This window comes from Pongo pygmaeus, chromosome 19, assembly GCF_028885625.2.
Source record: "Pongo pygmaeus isolate AG05252 chromosome 19, NHGRI_mPonPyg2-v2.0_pri, whole genome shotgun sequence".
NCBI classification, from domain to species: domain Eukaryota; kingdom Metazoa; phylum Chordata; class Mammalia; order Primates; family Hominidae; genus Pongo; species Pongo pygmaeus.
In genome coordinates this window covers 94,733,970-94,753,289 of record NC_072392.2, presented here as the reverse complement: position 1 = coordinate 94,753,289, position 19,320 = coordinate 94,733,970, and the positions used below count along the sequence as shown (strand labels likewise).

Sequence of the window (19,320 nt, the reverse complement as noted above, 5' to 3'; positions counted from 1 at the left end):
CCGAGCCCTGGCTGAGACTAGGATGACCCAGTGGAGGGCTGACAGTGGGGTGAGAACACTGGTGAGGAGCAGCCTGCTGGGAGGGAGGCGGAGATGGATTTCAAGGGCACCATGGGGAAAGGAATAGCACCAGGAGGAGATAGCTGAAAAGTATCTCTGGGCCTAAAGAGTCTGACCACATCCGCCTCCTCCCCAGCACCCGGGAATGCCAGGCACCCTGGCTTCTCCCCTGGTGGCAGGCAGCTCCCAAGGTGCCTAAGGGTCTGGTGGCCCATGAACCCCTGGAGAGATAAGGTCACTCACTGGTGCCCTCCCCGGCATGATGTCGTAAAGGCAGGCAGGGTGGCAAGGAGAGGCGTTACAGAGGCTTTGGCATCTTGCTAACCACTGACGAGTCCTGTTAAGAGGGAGCTTGTGCCCCTGTGCCCTTAACCTTCAGCCTGGACTGCCAGGATATCTGGTGAGAAAGCAGGTGGCGGGGAGCACTGAGACTGCGGCTTCCCCAGGTTCCCCTGACCAGGTGAGTTCCTTGACGCGGTACCTCTTCTTGCCACCAGATGGCGATCCCGCATCATCAATCTCTGCGGCCAGGCCGGCAAGAGCCTGTGGTTCCTTTCTCTGGTGCTCCTACCTGGGCCCACTCCCGCTGCCAACTCTCCCTGCTGGAGGCCTGGGGGTAAGGGGAGGTAAATCCAGAGCCTATATGGAGAGGAAGTCTGGGGGCTTGTGTCAGCTAAATTCTGAAGAGAGGGGATGCCCTTCTCATCCCTCCCTCTACTCTGCTCCCCCAGCCACTCCCCTGGTCCCTCTTACCTGGCCTCCCCACCTTTGCCCAAACCCATCTGTCCTAAGCACAGCCAGAATGGCCCTTCCGAAAGATGGGAATGGTCCACCGGGATGCCTGGAAAGAGTGTGGGTGTGGGGCCCAGCACCCAGCCCTGCTCTCTCTCACCACCTGTGTGTTCTTGGGCACAGTCCTACACTTCTCTGAACCTTGACAAGGAAGTCAGCATCCAGCATCCTCTCATTCAAAAGATTCACTGTTCTTTTTTTTTGAGATGGAGTCTCGCTCTGTCGCCCAGGCTGGAGTGCAGAGGCGTGATCTCGGCTCACTGCAGCCTCCACCTCCCAGGTTCAAGCGATTCTCCTGCCTCAGCCTCCCAAGTAGCTGGGATTACAGGCACGCACCATCATGCCCGGCTAATTTTTGTATTTTTAGTAGAGATGGGGTTTCACCATGTTGGCCAGGCGGGTCTCGAATTCCTGACCTCAAGTGATCCAACGACTTGGCCTCCCAAAGTGCTGGGATTACAGGTATGAGCCATGACACCCGGCCACTCACGTTCTGAAAATGAAAAAAGCTAAACATAGACCCCTAATATTTTACTCCCGTGGACAAATACCAGGGCGTCCTTCAAAAGTGTGTTGTCGGAGCTTTTCTGAGTTTGCTTACTCATGGCTTCAAGACCCTCTGCCCTTTTCTTCTGAGGATCACAAAGTAAGTCTTGAGGGGGTCTCAGGGTGTGCAGTTCCCAGGGTGGGTCCCTCTCTGGGGCATGTTCTCCTGCCTTCCTCTAAGGCAGTACTCACTGAGGACCAAAGCTTCTCAATGTCAAACTCTGTCGCTGGTCTTAATTCCACAGTAGCCTCAGTGTCCTCATCTGTAAAGCCTGACCTGCCTATCTGCAGAATTGTTGTCAAGATTTAAAAAAATAAAATAGGCTGGGCGCAGTGGCTCATGCCTGTAAACCCAGCACTGTGGGAGGCCGAGGCGGGAAGATCGCTTGAGTCCAGGAGTTCAAGACCAGCCTGGGAAACATAGTGAGACCTCCATCTCTACGAAGAATAAAGCAAAATTAGCTGGGTGTGGTGGCCTGTAGTCCCAGCTACTCAGGAGGTTGAGGTGGGAGGATGACTTGAGCCCAGGAGTTCGAGGCTACAGTGATTCCCATTGTACCACTGCACTCCAGCCTGGGTGACAGAGCAAGATAACTGCCTCAAAAAATAATAATAGGCCAGGCACACTGGCTCACACCTGTAATCCCAGCGCTTTGGGAGGCTGAGGCAGGCAGATCACAAGGTCAGGAGATCAAGACCATCCTGGCCAATATGGTGAAACCCCATCTCTACTAAAAATACAAAAAAAAGGCCAGGCACAGTGGCTCACACTTGTAATCCCAGCACTTTGGGAGACAGAGGCAGGAGGGTCACCTGAGGTTGGGAGTTCGAGACCAGCCTGACCAACATGGAGAAACCCCATCTCTACTAAAAATATACCAAATTAGCCAGGGGTGGTGGCGCATGCCTGTAATCCCAGCTACTTGGGAGGCTGAGGCAGGAGAATCGCTTGAACCCGAGAGGTGGAGGTTGTGGTGAGCCGAGATCGCGCCATTGCACTCCAGCCTGGGCAACAACAGAGAAACTCTGTCTCAAAAAAAAAAAAAAAATTAGCTGGGTGTGGTGGCGCATGCCTGTAATCCCAGCTGCTCGGGAAACTGAGGCACGAGAATCACTTGAACCCAGCAGGCGGAGGTTGCAGTGAGTGGAGATTGCGCCACTGCACTCCAGCCTGGTGACAGAGTGAGACTCCGGTTCAAAAATAAATAAATAAATAATAATAATAAATGAAATAGTGTCTGTGAAAACATGTTTTAAAGGAGGCTACACAAGCAGAAAATATGAGGGTGCAATTTCCTTGTTGAAGAATGCCTCATGGCTCCCACTTGCTTACAGAATAAAGTAAAAACCCTTATCCAGACACACAGCAGGCTCCACCCTGAGGCCCCCCTGCCTCCCCAGGCTTCTCCTGTCCTCCTCCTCACACAGCCTGCGATGTAGCCAAGCCATAGCACCAGAAGCTTCCCCACCACAGCCAGTTTCCCGGCTGTATCTTCATTCTTGTTCTTCCCACCAGAAATCCCTTTCTTTATCCCAATCTGTGAAGATCTTCCCTACACCTGTAGGTCTATAGAAATAAAAAAGCTTAGACAATGTTTTTCATTTATTCTTTCTTTTCCTTTTTTCTTTTCTTTCTTTTTTTTTTTTTTTTTTTTTTGAGACAGAGTTTCCCTCTTGTTGCTTAGGCTGGAGTGCAGTGGCACGATCTCAGCTCACTGCAACCTCTGCCTCCCGGGTTCAAGCGATTCTCCTGCCTCAGCCTCCCGAGTAGCTGGGACTACAGGCGTGCACCACCATGCCTGGCTAATTTTGTATTTTTAGTAGAGATGGGGTTTCTCCATGTTGGTCAGGCTGGTCTCGAACTCCCGACCTCAGGTGATCCGTCCACCTCAGCCTCCCAAAGTGCTGGTATTACAGGAGTGAGCCAATGCGCCCAGCCAACAGTGTTTTTCTTTAAGTTATAAAAGTAAAATATGTAAAGTATAATCCCACCACTTTGGGAGGCCAAAGCAGGATCACTTGAATCCAGGAGTTTGAGGCCAGCCTGAGCAACGTAGTAATGCCCCCTCCCCGCCCCCGACCATCTCTAAAAAAAAAAAAAATTTAATTAGCCAGAAAGGATGGCGTGCACCTATAGTCCCAGCTACTCAGGAGGCTGAAGTGGGAGGATCACTTGAGCCCCAGAGGTCGAGGCTGCAATAAGCCATGAGTATACTGTACTCCAGCCTTGGTGACACCAAAACCCTGTCTCAAAACAAAAACAAAGAGTTTAGACAGTGTTTCTCTTTAAGTTATGTAAGTAATATATGCACATGATACAAAATGAAAAGCAAGTGCCTCTCTCCCCCTAAACCCCTGCAGGGTTACTCCACAAGTATCCTCCCAGAAAGTTTTTGTGGATCTACCAACATATATATGTCTGTTCTATTTAAATTTAGGTAAATGGGATTATACTAAACATGAAGCTTGCTTTTTTTTTTTTTAACTTACTATAAGTTGGAGATAATTCCTTTATCAGTACATGGATAGCTGCCTCGTTGCTTTTAACAGCTGTGTGACATTATCACAAATTATACCCCTGGCCTATTTAACATTCTTCCCTTTCTGGCCTCACAGGTGCGTGTTGCTGCAGCCAAGGCTGTAATCAGCATCCCTGCACCTATGTGGCCGGGCAGCACGCCATGTTTGCATGGGACAAATCCCCGATACCAGCTTAAGCACCACCATGAATCCCTCCCCTCCTGGGGACTCCTGCAGAGCTTACAATAGAGCTCCAGGAGAGAGGACCCAGCTCGGGCATTTGCAGCAGCGTTTGTTAGAGTCTAAAGTCAGATCATGACTGAGTTTAAACCCCAGCTGCTCCCCTCACATCCCCCTCTGCCTCAGTTTTCTCATCCCTAAAATGGGGATGATCATAATGGTACTCACTTCATAGACCTGTACTGCGAATTATACAGACTAAAGCACTTTGGAATGGCTAGCTGCTCTCACCCTCCCTGTTACAGTATTGAGTTCCAACGTCTCCCTGTAGAATGCTGGCACTTTGTGGGCAGACTCTGGTTTTGTTCCTCTCTGCACATAACCCCAGAATGTGCTGGTTGCACAATAAATGGTCCCTTACATTTGTTACTAGGAGCAACCCCCACCCCAGCTTTGGCCCACCCCCCTCCTTCCAGCGTGTGCCCTCCTCATGGCCCCAGAGCTGGGGAGGAGAGATGCATCTCTCAGGATAATCTCCAGCAGCCAGGTGCTCCCCACCTCCACCCAGGTCAGCAATAAACACCAGAGTCCTTGGGTTGGGGGGCAGAATGGCTCAGGAGCTCTCTAAGGGCCGGAGGTTTTGCCTTGGCCCTGACACCCCCACCCCCACCCCTCTAAGCCTGAGTCTCTTCAAACTCTGCTCCTCCTGGCCTGGCCAGGCCTCCTGGAGCGGGACGGGCGAGATGATAAGCGCTAGAGCTGAGAACGAGGCATCCAGACCTTGGAGTTCGGTCCCAGCTGCCCTGGCCAAGGTTTTGTTTGTCTAGTCCCAAGAGGCAGGCCCTTGGAGTCCAGGGAAGAGAGAAGGAACCACCTGGGCAGACAGACCCAAGCCAAGGGGCCAGGTGTCGCCAGCGTCCCCAATCTCCAGTCTGGCTCTCGCCCGCATGGCAGCTGGAAGGGCCAGAGCTGGGTGGGTTCTGTCAATGCTTCTACGGGGTGTGTAGGGGGGTGGCAGGAGTCAAAAATGTTGGCCTTAGCTGCAGGGCAAATGCAGATAGGACCTCCATGGAGTGTCTGTTCCCAACCCAAGGGCACAGCAGAGCTAGGGGAGAGGCCTCAGGGTCCAGGAGGGAGAGGAGGTGTTCAGGCCCAGGCCCAGCTTCCCGGATAGTGTGACTAGAGACTAAAAGCGTCAAGGGAACAGGCCCACTTGGCCTGAGGATGAGGGCGCTGGAGGAAGGGGATGGGAGATTGGGTGCTTTTTCTTGATGGGGAGGGGCGACTTGAAGACGGCAATCCAGACCTAGATGACATGTTTGGTCTGGGGTGGAGTGAGGACGCCAAGAGGGAAAGAACGGCGCCCTGAAGAGACCAGCTCAGGCGAAAACAGGGCTCTGCCCAGGCGGGGACGCAGCTGGGTGGAGGGCGGAGGCGGGAACCCAGGAAGCAGAGTGAGCAAAGGCTGAGTCTAGGCCCCGCCCCCCGGAGCCCGGCCCCGCCCCCCGGAGCCCGGCCCCGCCCCCCGGAGCCCGGCCCCGCCCCCCGGAGCCCGGCCCCGCCCCCCGGAGCCCGGCCCCGCCCCCGACCGCCCGCGCGCAGGTAGGGAAGAGGCGGAGCGCCGCCGCCCCGCCTCCGAGGAGCCACCGCCCAGCCGCTCGCAGGCGCCGCACGGAGCTGCGTCCCGGGGACTTGGGGCCGCAGGGAGGTGAGCGCGGGGCGACGAGCGGGGCAGGGCTCACGGCCGCCCAGCCGCAGGCGCCGGAAGGGTCCCGAGGTTGTGCCCGAGCCTGCCCTGGAGCGGTGGTGCGCGGCCAGGGAGGGTGCCCAGTGCCCGGTGCCCGCCCTGCGGAGCGCCTGGGTCCCACGTGGGCTCGGCTGGAGGCCCGGACTGGCTCGGACGGCGCCGGCGGGGCCGCTGGACCCGGTCTGCTGGCCCCTGGGGCTCGGCTCGGACAGGACGCCTAAGGGGTCCCTGGGCGACGGGGCGCCAGATGTAGGGGCAAGACGATTGGGCAGAGGTTTAAACCTCCGGAGGAAGAGAGGAGACTGCGCAGGGCAGTCCCGCCTGCGTCCCAGAAGTGCCTGCAGTTCAGAGCCTTCTCTCCCCTCCACTTTCTCCCGGGTGAGCACCGGGCGGACCGGGGCCGAAGTTTGTTGATTGAGCCAGCCAAGGTGGAAACAGGTGCGGGGGTGGGGATGAGGGAGCCGGACTCACACAGCAGGGCTGGACCAGAGCTCAGAAATTGGACCCAGGAGTGCTGACTTCTGGATGGAGGGGCTGGGGAAGGTTGGCCCTGGGCTCGCCTTTTACCTATTTGGCCCCTCGGATGTTCCCCCAGGGCATTGGGATAGAGACGGATAAGTTCCCTAGGGTACAGACCCCGCCCCACTCCCACGCCAGGGCGCAAAGGAAGCCTAGGTTTTGGCCCTACCCCATTCCATGAAAGATTAACGGAGGGGGCTCTAGGGTTGGAGCTACTGAGAGGGTGGCAGCGGGTGTGTCTGAGGAGCAGAAGGCGGGGGGGAGCTGACCCCACTTGGGGAGAGCTGCTGTCGCCTGGGCGGCTGGCATCAGGCCTCCCGTGTGTGCCATTTGCTGGTAAAATAATGAGACCAGCATCTGTCTTATTACCCTCACTGTCCGTAGGGCAGGGAGTGGAAAGGGAGGCATGTTTTAGAGCTGTGGTTCTCAACCAGGGGCGACTTTGCCTGCCATGGGATATTTGGCAATGTTGGAGTCATTTTGGGTGTCACACACTTGGGAGGGGAAGTGAGTGTTGTTGTTACTGGCGGGTAGTGGGTAGAGGCCTGGGACGCTACCAGACATCTTCAGGGCACAGGACAGCCCGCATAAAGAGGAATTATCCAGCCCAAGGTGTTGGGCTGTGCTGAGGCTGAGAAACCCTGCGCAGTAGCTGGTTCATCAGGTTCCTTCTCAATGATGCTCCCTCACTGGGGAAACTACCTCAGTTTTCCCGAGTGGTTAGGGGAGGAACTTGGAATAAACCTGAATGAGATAAGGGGTAAGGCAGTGTGAGGGCACTTATTCTTCTCGCAAGAGTCCTCCTTTGGTGCCGTGAGCCACCGCCTTTCCCAATCTCCACTGGCCCTGCAGGAAGCTGGTCTGGGTGCTGTGGGGGAGAGGTCAAGAACAGAGGACCCCCTCGCAGCCCAGGCCTGGAGTGCTTAACCCCAGGGCAGTCTCCCAGAAAGGCTGGGCCGAGGCAGCCCTTGAGCTCAAATATCCCTGGGGGGGGGGCGGGCAGAGGGTGAGCTCTCTTCCCATAGATTTTCCCAAAGCTGGACTGCTGAGGCTGGCATGGTTGCCTGATACCATGTGACCTGCTGGAATTTTCCCTTCTGAACTCACACCTAACTCCTCCAATTATGTACACCTTTTGAAAGTGACATCCAAGGAGTATCAGGGCTCCTAATTCCTGGGGTCTCCCCAGGCTGCTTTTCTCCTGCAATAAAGAGGGCACCCTGGGTTAGCTGACGAGCCCTGGAGTAGGCCCAGCTGCTGACGGGGTGGGGGCACCCCTGCCCATGGTGTTAGCTGAGCAGAGGTGAGAGATGGGAGACATCAAAGCACAGGCCAGGTGGCCCCCCAGTAGGGATGACTCAGAGTTGTTTGTATTGGGCTGGAGGAATGTACTTCCAGTTTTCTGGCAACAAGGAGGGGTGGCTGGCACGGTGGGAGAGGATCGGATGAAGCAGCCATGTCCGTGCCCAGGAGTTGGGGCCGCCTTGCTGCCCTCCCTCCCCATTTTCTTGCAGTAGCCATTATACCCATCCTGTTCACTTCTGGACCCAGCCTTCTTGCCTGGGAACCCTGGTGGAGGTTTCGAGCTTGGGTTCTTTTTGTTGGTGTTGGTGGGTTTTGTTTTTTTTGTTTTGTTTTGTTTTTGTTTTTGTTTTTTTGGTCTCTTGACTGTAAAAGGCCGAAGTGAAACTCCCACCTTTTCATTTGCACAAAAAACAAAAGTGGCCTCCATTGCTGTGAGCTTCTCAAGGGACAGGGCCGAGCACCCAGGCTTGTACAAAGTTGTTCAGGAAGTTGGCAGTGAAGCTGGGGTGTGAACCCAGTTGCCCACCCTCAGGCCCCGCCCAAGAGCCCCACAAACAAACCCTCAGTGACTCCTACCTGTCTATACCTGGTGTAACCACACACACACACACAGACACACACGCACACACAGACACACACACACAGACACAGATACAGATACAAACACACAAGACACACACAGACTCACACAGACACACACACAGACACTCACTCTCTTTCTTTCCAGCCCAGGAGGGGGACTTCTGTTCCTGTAAGAGGAGGAATAAATCACACTACAAATGCTTTGGGTGACGCACTTGAGGCCCGAGTCGTGCTCTGGGGTCAGTGGTGCTGTTTTTCCCGTGGATTCTCTGGATACTGTGGTGGCCTCTCCGTCCTCCTTGCTGCGTAAACTCTGCCCCAGACAAGGTGACAGATGACAGCAGAAGTCAAGGAGCCTTGCACGCCTGCCCGTGAGTGTCCGAGTGGCATGGCTCAGCTGCCTGGTGCTTCCCTTTGGGCCTGGCCCCCGCCTGCCGCTGGCACAGCACAGGGAAGACGTGTGCCCTCCTGGCTGCCTCTCCCCCTCCACACTCTCCTCAGATCTCTGTGCCTCGCACTCTGGAGCACGCCTCGGCGCTGCCCTGTCTGCCCCGTCTGCCCTAGGGGGTTTCCAGAGTGAGCTCAGGCATCTGCACCGGCTGCGCTGGCTGTCGGAAGCGGCTCCCAGTTTCCCATCCAGCTGAGCCAGGCTGGGGGAGGAGTGGCGGGGACGTCTGCGCTTGCCCAAGTACAGGCTGACCTCGGCAGTGGTGGTGGCTAGGCAGGGACAGCTCTCAGGGCACCGGCGGCTTCACAGGGAAACCAAGCCTGCCCGGAACGTCGTTTTGCCTCCCAGGAGACCTGGATGGGTGTAAAGAAAAACACATCTTCGGGGAAGTACAAAGCGCCACCGTGTCCACGGCCCCTCCTTCCGCAAATGTATCCAGGCGCCCAGCTGGGAGTTGTTTGTGGTCCAAAAGCTACTGGAAGGCAGTTCCAGCCCCAGTGCGCGGCTCCTCCGGGAAAGTGGTTTCAGCCAAGTGGGCAGCGCAGGAGGTGGGCCAGAGACACTGTTTGGGGTGTGAGGGGAACCTTGTGACCAGCAGAAAAGGATGGAGGAGGATTCTGAACTTCAGGAGCTGGGCCAAGGTCCAGGGGCTGCCGGGCACAGTCGTCCATGTGTGTGCTCAGTAGGATGAGTTCACGTAACTAGTCTGTGCCTCAGTTTCCCCAGCTGCACAGTGGGGTCACTAACAGTAATCTACCTGGAGGGTTGTGTGAGGCGAGGACTCCCGTGGTGAAGGTGTGCAGCCTTCAGTGCAGTGCCCGGGGAAGGTGTGCAGCCTTCAGTGCAGTGCCCGGGGAAGGTGTGCAGCCTTCAGTGCAGTGCCCGGGGAAGGTGTGCAGCCTTCAGTGCAGTGCCCGGGGAAGGTGTGCAGCCTTCAGTGCAGTGCCCGGGGAAGGTGTGCAGCCTTCAGTGCAGTGCCCGGGGAAGGTGTGCAGCCTTCAGTGCAGTGCCCGGGGAAGGTGTGCAGCCTTCAGTGCAGTGCCCGGGGAAGGTGTGCAGCCTTCAGTGCAGTGCCCGGGGAAGGTGTGCAGCCTTCAGTGCAGTGCCCGGGGAAGGTGTGCAGCCTTCAGTGCAGTGCCCGGGGAAGGTGTGCAGCCTTCAGTGCAGTGCCCGGCCATGGCAGGAGCAGTGAGGGGAGCCATTGTGATAATGGTGTTAGCGTGGCTTCAGGTAGGGGCGTGGCTGCCGCCCATGGCACAGACTTGGGAGATGGCCGAGGCCCTGCCTCGTTGGCTGTCAAGGACTAAACGGGAACACGCATATGGAGCAGTGGCACTGTTGTTATTGTTATTCTGTAGGAGTGGCTGTGTCTGGGGTAGGGGGACCTCAGTGCCTTGGTGGCCAAGGGAAGTGAGGGTGGGTTTCCATCTGGGCATGAACTGCTGACCTCTGCCCAGGGGTTTTCCTGAACTGCCAGTATGTGTGTGTCACTGACGGTGGGGTGGGGGGCAGGTCATGGAGTTGGTGCCCCTCAGCTGTGCTTTCCCTGGTGTAGGTTCCTGGGGCTGGGAGCAGGGTAAAGCTGCCTCAAGTCTTGGTTTTCTCCTCTGCCTCCCCCGTGTGGCCCCCAACCCTGTGCCAGCAGGTGGTGCAGGGATGGCTTCCTGCCCCAGTCTCTGGCAAGAAACCCTTTTCCCTCTCCCCGTGGGTCTCCCCAGGTTGTCAGCTCCATGTAGCCATAAGAAGATCTGGGGCCGGGCGCGGTGGCTCACGCCTGTAATCCCAGCACTTTGGGAGGCTGAAGCAGGTGGTCACAAGGTCAGGAGATCGGGACCGTTCTGGCTAACACAATGAAACCCCGTCTCTACTAAAAATACAAAAAAATTAGCCAGGTGTGGTGTCATGCACCTGTAGTCCCAGCTACTCTGGAGGCTGAGGCAGGAGAATCGCTTGAACCCAGAAGGCGGAGCTTGCAGTGAGCCGAGATCACACCACTGCACTCCAGCCTGGGCAGCAGAGCGAGACTCTGTCTCAAAAAAAAAAAGAAAAAAAAGATCTGGAAGAGGAGGGTTGAGGATCTGCTGTGGGGTTTGGAGTGGGAACAGGACTTTGAACCCTGGCCTAAGCCCCTTTGACCTTGCCAGCCTGTGAGGATGATGACAGCCGCCTCCCACCCTCAGCCTCAACTAAATGAGATCATGTTTGTAAAAATCCTTTGCAAGCCGAGCAGTGCTGCCCAGGCAGTTAGGTGCTGTCCCTTCTTCATGAATCAAAGGCCTTTGCACGCGGGACTCACTCCAGCACCCCAAACACTCAGAGTCCTCACCCGTTCTTTTTCCCCTGCCCCTCACCAGTTCCAGGGTGGCAGGAGGCTGCAGAGTGTGGAGGTTAAGAGCGCGGGACCCTGGCTGGGGTTGTAGCCCCACCACTCCCTAACTGTGGGACCTTGGACAGGTGACTTCATCTCTCTGAGCCTCAGTTTCCCCACCTGTCGAATAGAGATCTGTCCCCTATGGGGCTCATGGCTTAGATAGAGACTAAGTGAGCGATGGTGGCAGAGCTCAGCCAGGAATAAAAGAAACTTCTAACTGGGCGTTGGGTGTGTGCCAGGCACTGTACATTCATATCTGCTGTCATCTTCCCTGGCTCCGTCCGTGGTGGGGCGTCACCCCATCTCACAGCAGAGGAGGCAGGCTCTGCAGCACCCACTTGCCCAAAGTCTCCCAGCAGGTAGGTGGCCCAGTCAGGTTTGAGTCCTATCTCTGGCCCCTTATCCCTCCTCATTCCTCAGCAAGAGAGCTCCACACTGCCCCAAAGCAAGGTGCGGGCCATGAGCAGGTGGCTTTGCAGGCCTGCTTGGGACGAGCAACCTGGTGGGCTGGTGTCCAAGTGTCCTGAAACCCTGGCAGCCACTGGGGCTAGGGCCAGCCTCTTCCCTGGGAAGCAGGGAGCCCCAGGGCAAAGTTCTGGGAAATCAGGTTTATTAGTTCCTTAATGACTGTTTACAAGCTCAGAAGTGTCTGCCTGGCATTTTCCCTCCCTGCCGAGGGGCTCCATGCAGCCAGAGGCAGAACTGGGCCTCCAGAAGCGCTCTGAGTGTGTCAAGGTGAGGGCCCAGGGACGCCGTCAGCTCCCTGGGCTCTGCATGCTCACACCCAGCCAGTCCAGGCCTATTTCTGGCTGCGTGACACTGGGCAAGGTGCTTACCTCTCTGTACAATAGGTGAGACCTTGTACCTCAGCTGAGCTGTTCCTGGAGTGAGCCCTCGTTCATGGTGACAAAGTCACATAGATCTTAGACCCTGGGAGGATACTAGCATCTTATGCATACACAAACTGAGGCTCAGAGATGTTAAGTGGCTTGCCCAAGATCGCACAGCAGTTAGAGATGGGCCTATAACCCTGTCTTCTGCCATCGGGCCAGATTTTCACTGTCTGGAGGCAGGTGGAAATCGGGTGGGCTCCTACTTTGTAAGCACAGGACAGAGCCATCTGTGTACATGGGACAGTCACAAATGGAAATGGCCTGGTCACACCTTAGTGTCAAGGAGCCTCCAGCAGGAGTGAAACAGACCTCTCACACAGACCCCAGGCTGCATCTCATCCTGCCCCAACCGCTGGGCTTGTGCTGGACCGCCACTGCTTCCAAGGACCCTTGAAAACCCGGCTGCCAGGACGCAGAGAGGCAGACTTTCATGAACGTTTGCAGCAAAGGGCAGTTCCCACCGAGCCTGTGTTGCTGTGGCATCGTGTGGTGCACACCCCACCCCAGAAACCCTCCAGTGTCCTGGTGTCTGACCCCAAATGGACAGGGCCTTTTGGGCCCCCGGGGCCACTTCTGACTCCTCACAATGATGCTGAGGGAGCAGGAGAACTGGGGTGTGGCTGCTGTGCGTGCCCCCTTCCCCTCATTGCCCCAAAGCCTGCAGTCCAGCCCCAGGCTCGGGAGCTGCTGCCTCTTGCCTAGGATGTGGAAGGCACCTGCATCCCTGCCCAGCGGCTGCCACTTGCATCCCTGCCCAGCTGCTGCCACTTGCCTGCCTCCACCAGCAGCTTTGTTTTGTTTTGTTTGTGTGTTTTTTGAGATGGAGTCTTGCTTTGTCACCCAGGCTGGAGTGCAGTGGCGTGATCTCGGCTGACTTCAACCTCTGCCTCCCAGGTTCAAGCGATTCTCCTGCCTCAGCCTCCTGAGTAGATGGGATTACAGGCACCCGCCACCACGCCTGGCTGATTTTTGTATTTTTAGTAGAGATGGGGTTTCACCATGTCGGCCAGGCTAGTCTGGAACTCCTGACCTCAGGTGATCCACCCACCTCAGCCTCCCAAAGTGCTGGGATTACAGGTGTGAGCCACTGTGCCCAGCCTCCACCAGCAGCTTTTGAAATCCAGAAATTTCCAGGGGAGGGCACGTGGTGGGTGGGGCCCAGCGCTGTGTCCAGCTCAAGAGGCCTGGCTGCACTGCCACCTCCTTTGACGCCCATCCCTGTATCTTGCCAGCAGCTGCTGCACCTTGGGCTTCGGGGATGCAGGACTCCAGCACTCCCAGCTCAGCCTGCTTCCTGGACCAGGAACCCCAGCAGAGGAGGGGGCATTTGTATCTCTCCCATCCCTGCTGGCAACTGGTCCTGAGAAAGCCCAGATGGTTGGTGCAGAGGGGGTGTCAGGGGCTGCACCACCCTAAGAACATGACATGTCACCCCCCAGTCCCCCGCAACACACACACGCAGGTTCACACTTCACACCCTGATCTTGGCGGCTCCCTGGAGCGCAGCGCCCGCTTCCCGTGTCTGTGGTTGGCTTATGACGCCCCAGCCACTCTAACCGGGTTAAGGGGAGCCCAGAGCCTGGGGCCTGATAGGAAAAAGCCCAGAGAAGTCAGGGGATGGTCAAGCCCCTGAACCTGCCCCTGGGGGTTCTTGATCTTCTGAACTGAGTTTGAGGCAAGCCCTGGAGGGGCGAGGAGGAGAAAGAAACAGCTCTCTGGGCCAGGACCCGCTGTTCGTGGGATGTCTGGGGAGGTGTGTGAACCCACAGGCCGTTTTGTTTCTCTCTATCAGCGGCTGTGGGCTGCAGCGTGTACCGCTGTGGGTTGAGATCGTGTCTGCGCCCACTTGCCACCAGCTCGGCCTCTGGGGAGGTGGTGCTGAGAGGGAGGGAGAGCGGCTCCTGTTTGGCTCCTGGAGACAGACAGCTGGGTGTCCCACCCTCAGAGTCCCCAGCCCCCTCTCCCCTCTGCTAACTCTGCCGGTGGAGCTCACGCCGCAGCTCATGCCACCACTGCCCTCCTGTTTTGCCTTTCATGACTCTCCCCAAATCCTGCCCCCAGGCCCCCGGCCAGCCTTCTTGCCACTTTCCTGCCCTTTATTCTTGTCCCTTCTACCCCTTGCCCGGGCAAGGAAGTGTGCAGGGCAGTGTCACTGGCTACGTGAGGCCCAGCTTGGGGATGTATGGGGAGGTGTGAGGACAGCTGTGCCGTGAGCTGTCCTTCCAGGCCTCTGGGGCTGGAGAAACCCCGGGGTCAGGAGAACCACGGGTTTTGCTGGGGATTGCACAGTGGGTGAGGCCCAGCTTCCTCTTTGCAGCTTTCTAAAAATGCCCTGGTTCCCAGCAGGCCCACAGGCAGGGAAAATGAGTTTCAGTTTCTGTGGCAGGGAAGCTGGGGAGAGAAGCAGTTTCCTCGTCCCCAGGCCTCACCCTAGCATCCTGTGATTCAGCCGGGAAGACGTGGCCCCAAGCCTCCCCCCGCTGCCCACTCCCAGGGACACCAGGTGACTCGCCTCGGCCACCCGCGGCTCCGGAGCCAGGCTGGAAGCAGCTTCCGGTCCAGGGGGTGCTTTCCCCACATCCTCTCTTCAGGTGGCTTGAGCCCCCTAAACTTCCTGGTCATATCCAGTGGCTAATAATGGTCTCCCTCTTTCCTGTCTGGAGGGGAGGGGGCTGCTTACTTCTTATCCAAGGGCCTGTCCCACCCCTCTGTCCCCATTTCTGGCCCCTCGAAGGCTCAGCCCTTGCATCAAACCTCTGCCTGTTTCCTTCTGGGCTGCACCTGCCACGCTCTCCCTGCCCTGCCCCATAAAGCCCATAGAGCCCAGGGCTTGTGGGGACTGCACCCTTCATTAGCAAGACTCGGAGCCTCTAGAAACCCATTGGGGGTGGGGAGTGCAGGGAGACTGGTGGCACCAGGTGGAGAGAGAGAGGGAACTGCATATGGGGGAGTTGGGAGGGGCAGTAGGCTGGGCCCGCGTGGAGGAGTGTGGCTTGTACAATCCGAATGGTGGGGGGACCCTTGTAGCCTGCCTGGGCTGGCTGGTAGAGCTCTGTTGGGGACCTCCCTGGGGGTGGCCTTGCTTACCCAGCTGTGCAGGACAGGCTTGGTTGGGAGTGCCCGGCCCCACCCTTTGTGGGGAAACCAGATTCTCTGGGCAGCAGTGGTAAATGGTGTCTGAGTCTGCGATTCGTTGGATGTGTCTGAGGTCCGCTGCTGCTAGCTGGGTTATGCTATCTCCAAAGCTATCTGCAGTGGGGGAGGCCCTGAGCCTGGGCAGGGGAGGGTGCAGAGGCCTCAACCCATGGGACCTGGGGGTGATCTGAACTCTGCACTTCACTTTTTCTCAGGATTTCCCCCACCCCACCCTAAAGGAGGAGGAAATAGAGTCTGTTCCACCCTAAGCCCCAGTCTCTCTCCCCAGGTCCCTTTGGCATCTCCCAGCTGGGCTGGGGCTGAAGGCCCTTCTCTGGGGTTGGCCACAGTGAGGCAAGGATCTGGCTGGGCAGGTGGCAGTGTTTCGCCTGTGGGCTGGGTGTGGAGGCGGGCCTGGGGGTCTTAGAGCGGCGGATGTGACTGCGGGCCAGGAGGAAGCCTGGTCCCAGGATGTCACCATTTCCCCTGCAGTGAGCAAGCATTTCTAGGGCTCGGAGATAAGTGCTGGGTGGGGCAGCTCCAGCTCTCCAGCACTTTTTTCTGTCTGGTTCCTGCCATCTGGACTTGAGCCATGCTGAAGGCCAGAGTAGGTCTGACAGTCCCCACTCCTTTCCCTGCTAAGTCCCAAGGAAGGGGCTGGGCTTTTGCACCCCCACCCCAACTTCTGCACGAGTTGGAGGCAGTTGATCTCAATGGTGGAAAGTGGCTGGTGCAAAGTCATGTTTTCATAATCCATGTTTAGGCTTCATGGGTGTCAAAGCTGGGCCGTAACCTTGTCCCATTCCCTCAGAGAAGGGAACTGAGGCCAGAGGATGGAGCTGCTCTCAGGCCGCTGCCCAGGCCTCTTGTGCTCTGTGGTTCAGGCGGCACTCCCGATGCCAGGCTCCTGCCCAGGAAGACATGCCCACCCGCCCTGGCCCTGTCTCTGCTGTCTGGTGTCAGGCCACCTCTCTTCAGGACCCTCCCCCCGCCCTACTGATTGCCCTGGGGCTGACCAGGCTCTCCTCTCCCTCAGTGTTGGGTTTTGGGAGCCTCTCTCATCAGGAGGTTGGCACAGATGCCAGCCATGCAGCGGATCCTGGGCAGGAGTCTCAGCTGGGATGGCCTGGCCTTGAGACAGGGAGGCTGGCTGGGCAGAACCCTAGAACCAAAAGTGGTGCCTGTGGTGGGCTAGGGAGCTAGGTGGGGAGTCCAGTGGGGAGGTCCACTGGACACTCATCCTGGCACAGCATGCAGCATCCTCCATCCTGGCCCTGCCGTGGGCGCGGAGCCAGCAGGGCAGGAGCTCTCAGTGGAGCCCTCCAAAGGGGGCTGCTTCCTGGACCAGCTGCAGGATGGGGGAGACCACTTCTGTCCAGGGCTGACATGGACTGACACCACCCCTAGCCCCACCCTCTCACTAGCTTCCCATTCAGTTAGCCGTTGATGAGGGCTCACTGGGTGCAGGATCCTGGGCTGCCTGGGGTTGGGTAGGAGACTCCTACACGTAGGTAAATCCACGAAATGCTGGAGAGAGCAGGCAGTAAAATGGTTGATTCTCTCTGGAGGTGACATTTTACTTTCCTAGTAGGGCTTGGCCAGGCAGGCAAGGTGGAGCCTGATGTGCCAGGCGCAGCGCTTCACATGAGAGGAGGTGAGAGCTTGGGGATGGCACAGGGATGTGGTTTGTCTGGTGAGGGTGTGGCAAGGAGGGCAGGCCTGAAGGGACCTCCAGGGAGGTGTGATCAGATCTGGGTTCCAGGAAGATCCTACCTGCTTGGCGACCTTAACTGAGCTGGAGTCTGGAGGCCCCACCCTTGCAACCGGCTGCTTCCGCTGCTTGCCTCCCATCCCCCAGTGCCAGTTCCCCAGGGCAGTGCCCTCCCCATGCCCTCTTGGTGTACCCTGGTCCCAAAGGAGGCCAAGCTATGAACTTTTCTTGCAGAGGTCCCAGGTGAGGCTGTTGTCTTGGAGCTGTCCCCAGAGCAGGCTCAGGACGAGGGGACCTAGCCACAGCTTCAACCGAGTGGGGTCCCAGTGTGGCTGCCAGGGCTCCTTGGCACCAACCCAGCCCAGTGGGTTGATCTCTGAGGACCTCGTCATACTCGGCCTGGCAGTCTGCCCTGGGGGGTGGGGTCAGGACTCCCCAGCACTTCGGGATGGAAGGAGGTAAAGCCAGCGCTGCTGGACTAGCCTTAAAGAAGCGGGAGACATCCTAGCTCCGCCTCAAGATTTCTCCTCTGCACCCAGCATTCTGCTCCCCAAATGTCCCAAATATGCAGGGGGTCAAGGAACATTGCTCAGTGGAATCAATGGGGAGCGTGGGCTACTCCCCAGCCTCTGGTTTGCCCCATAGCAGCCCCTTAGGCACCTCTGGGGACCCCCAGGCCTCTGAGGAGCTTGGTTTGGAAAGCGCCGGAATGCTGGACCATGTTCCCTCTCTGGCTCCCTGAGAAGGGGGTCTTCTAGCCCCAGTCTTAGGGCAAGAGGGAGCCCGTCCCCTAGGAGCCCCCAGGCCCTGGAGCCAGACATCGGGCGTCCTAGCTACACCCTTTCCTGGCTATGTGAGCTTGGGCAAGTTACTGAACCCCTCTGAGCCACCATTCACCATCTACAGAATGGAAGAGACGCTAACGTCACCCTGGAAGGTGTTTTGAAGGGTAATGTGTGTAAAGGGCCAAACAAGGCCCGGCACAGTTAAGGACTTAATCCTGCCTGGCCTCGGGAGGGCTTCCAGCATCTTGGGGTTCCCCTCAAAGGAGGGCCTGGGCAGGACTTCTTAAACAGGCGGCTGGGCGCGGTGGCTCACGCCTGTAATCCCAGCACTTTGGGAGGCCGAGGCAGGCAGATCACGAGGTCAGGGGATCGAGACCGTCCTGGCTAACATGGTGAAACCCCATCTCTACTAAAAATACAAAAAATTAGCCGGGCGTGGTGGCGGGCGCCTGTAGTCCCAGCTCCTCCGGAGGCTGAGGCAGGAGAATGGCGTGAACCCGGGAGGCGGTGCTTGAAGTGAGCTGAGATCGCGCCACTGCACTCAAGCCTGGGCGACAGAGCAAGACTCCATCTCAAAAAACAAAACAAAACAAAAAAACAGGAATGCCCCTAGGTTTCGTGCTTTAAAATGGTTGATTTTATGTTGTGTGGCTTTTAAGTTCAATAAATTACCGATCAAAGCAACAAAACACTTCCAGATCGTTTGAACTTTGCCTTAAGTATCAGAAGGCAGCTAGTAATTCCTGGACTTTGAATGTTAAATATGTGGGGTTCGTTCTTTTGTTTTGTTTTGTTTTGTTTCGAGACGGAGTCTTGCTCTGTCACCCAGGCTGGAGTGCAGTGGCGCGATCTCAGCTCACTGCAACCTCTACTTCCCGGGTTCAAGTAATTCTCCTGCCTCAGCCTCCTGAGTAGCTGGGATTACAGGCATGTGCCACCACACCCGGCTAATTATTTTGTTGTTTTTGGTTTTGGTTTTGGTTTTGAGAGAGAGTCTCGCACTGTCGTCTGGGCTAGAGTGTAATGGCGCGATCTCGGCTCACTGCAACCTCCGCCTCCCATGTTTAAGTGATTCTCCTGCCTCAGCCTCCTGAGTAGCTGGGATTACAGGCGCCTGCCACCATACCCGGCTACTTTTTTGTATTTTTAGTAGAGATGGGGTTTCACTATGTTGGCCAGACTGGTCTCGAACTCCTGACCTCGTGATCCACCCTCCTCCACCTCTCAAAGTGCTGGGATTACAGGCGTGAGCCACTGCACCCAGCCCCGGCTAATTTTTGTATTCTTAGTAGAGACGGGGTTTCACTATGTTGGCCAGGCTGGTCTCGAACTCGACCTCATGATTCCCCCACCTTGGCCTCCCAAAGTGCTGGGATTACAGGAGTGAGCCCCTGCACCCGGCCCAAAAATACGTGGTTTTGTTTGTTTTTTGAGACAGAGTCTCCCTCTGTCGCCCAGGCTGGAGTGTAATGGCACAGTCTCGGCTCACTGCAACCTCCGCCTCCCAGGTTCAAGCAATTCTCCTGCCTCAACCTCCCAAGTAGCTGGGACTAAAGGCGTGCACCACCATGCCCAGCTAATTTTTGTATTTTTAGTAGAGATGGGTTTTTACCATGTTGGCCAGGCTGATCTCGAACTCCTGACTTCAGGTGATCCACCTGCCTCAGCCTCCCAAAGTGCTGGGATTACAGGTGTGAGCTACTGCACCTGGCTGAAAGTTAAATGT

At 57.1% G+C, this 19,320-nt stretch overlaps 1 protein-coding gene across 6 annotated transcripts in view; it reads left to right on the top strand.

Moving 5' to 3' along the window:
- Window positions 1-5,672: 5,672 nt before the first annotated feature.
- RHBDF2 (rhomboid 5 homolog 2) overlaps window positions 5,673-19,320 on the top strand; it is a 31,545-nt gene continuing 17,897 nt past the window's right edge. For 2 of the 6 annotated variants that reach the window (XM_054458002.2, XM_054458003.2), the window contains exon 1: window positions 5,673-5,806. The gene's annotated coding sequence lies outside the window, so the exon portion shown is untranslated. Of the gene's footprint in view, window positions 6,224-7,439; window positions 8,623-19,320 lie in introns of those variants that run through there. The other 4 variants (XM_054458009.2, XM_063656958.1, XM_054458005.2 and 1 more) reach the window with 4 other exon arrangements.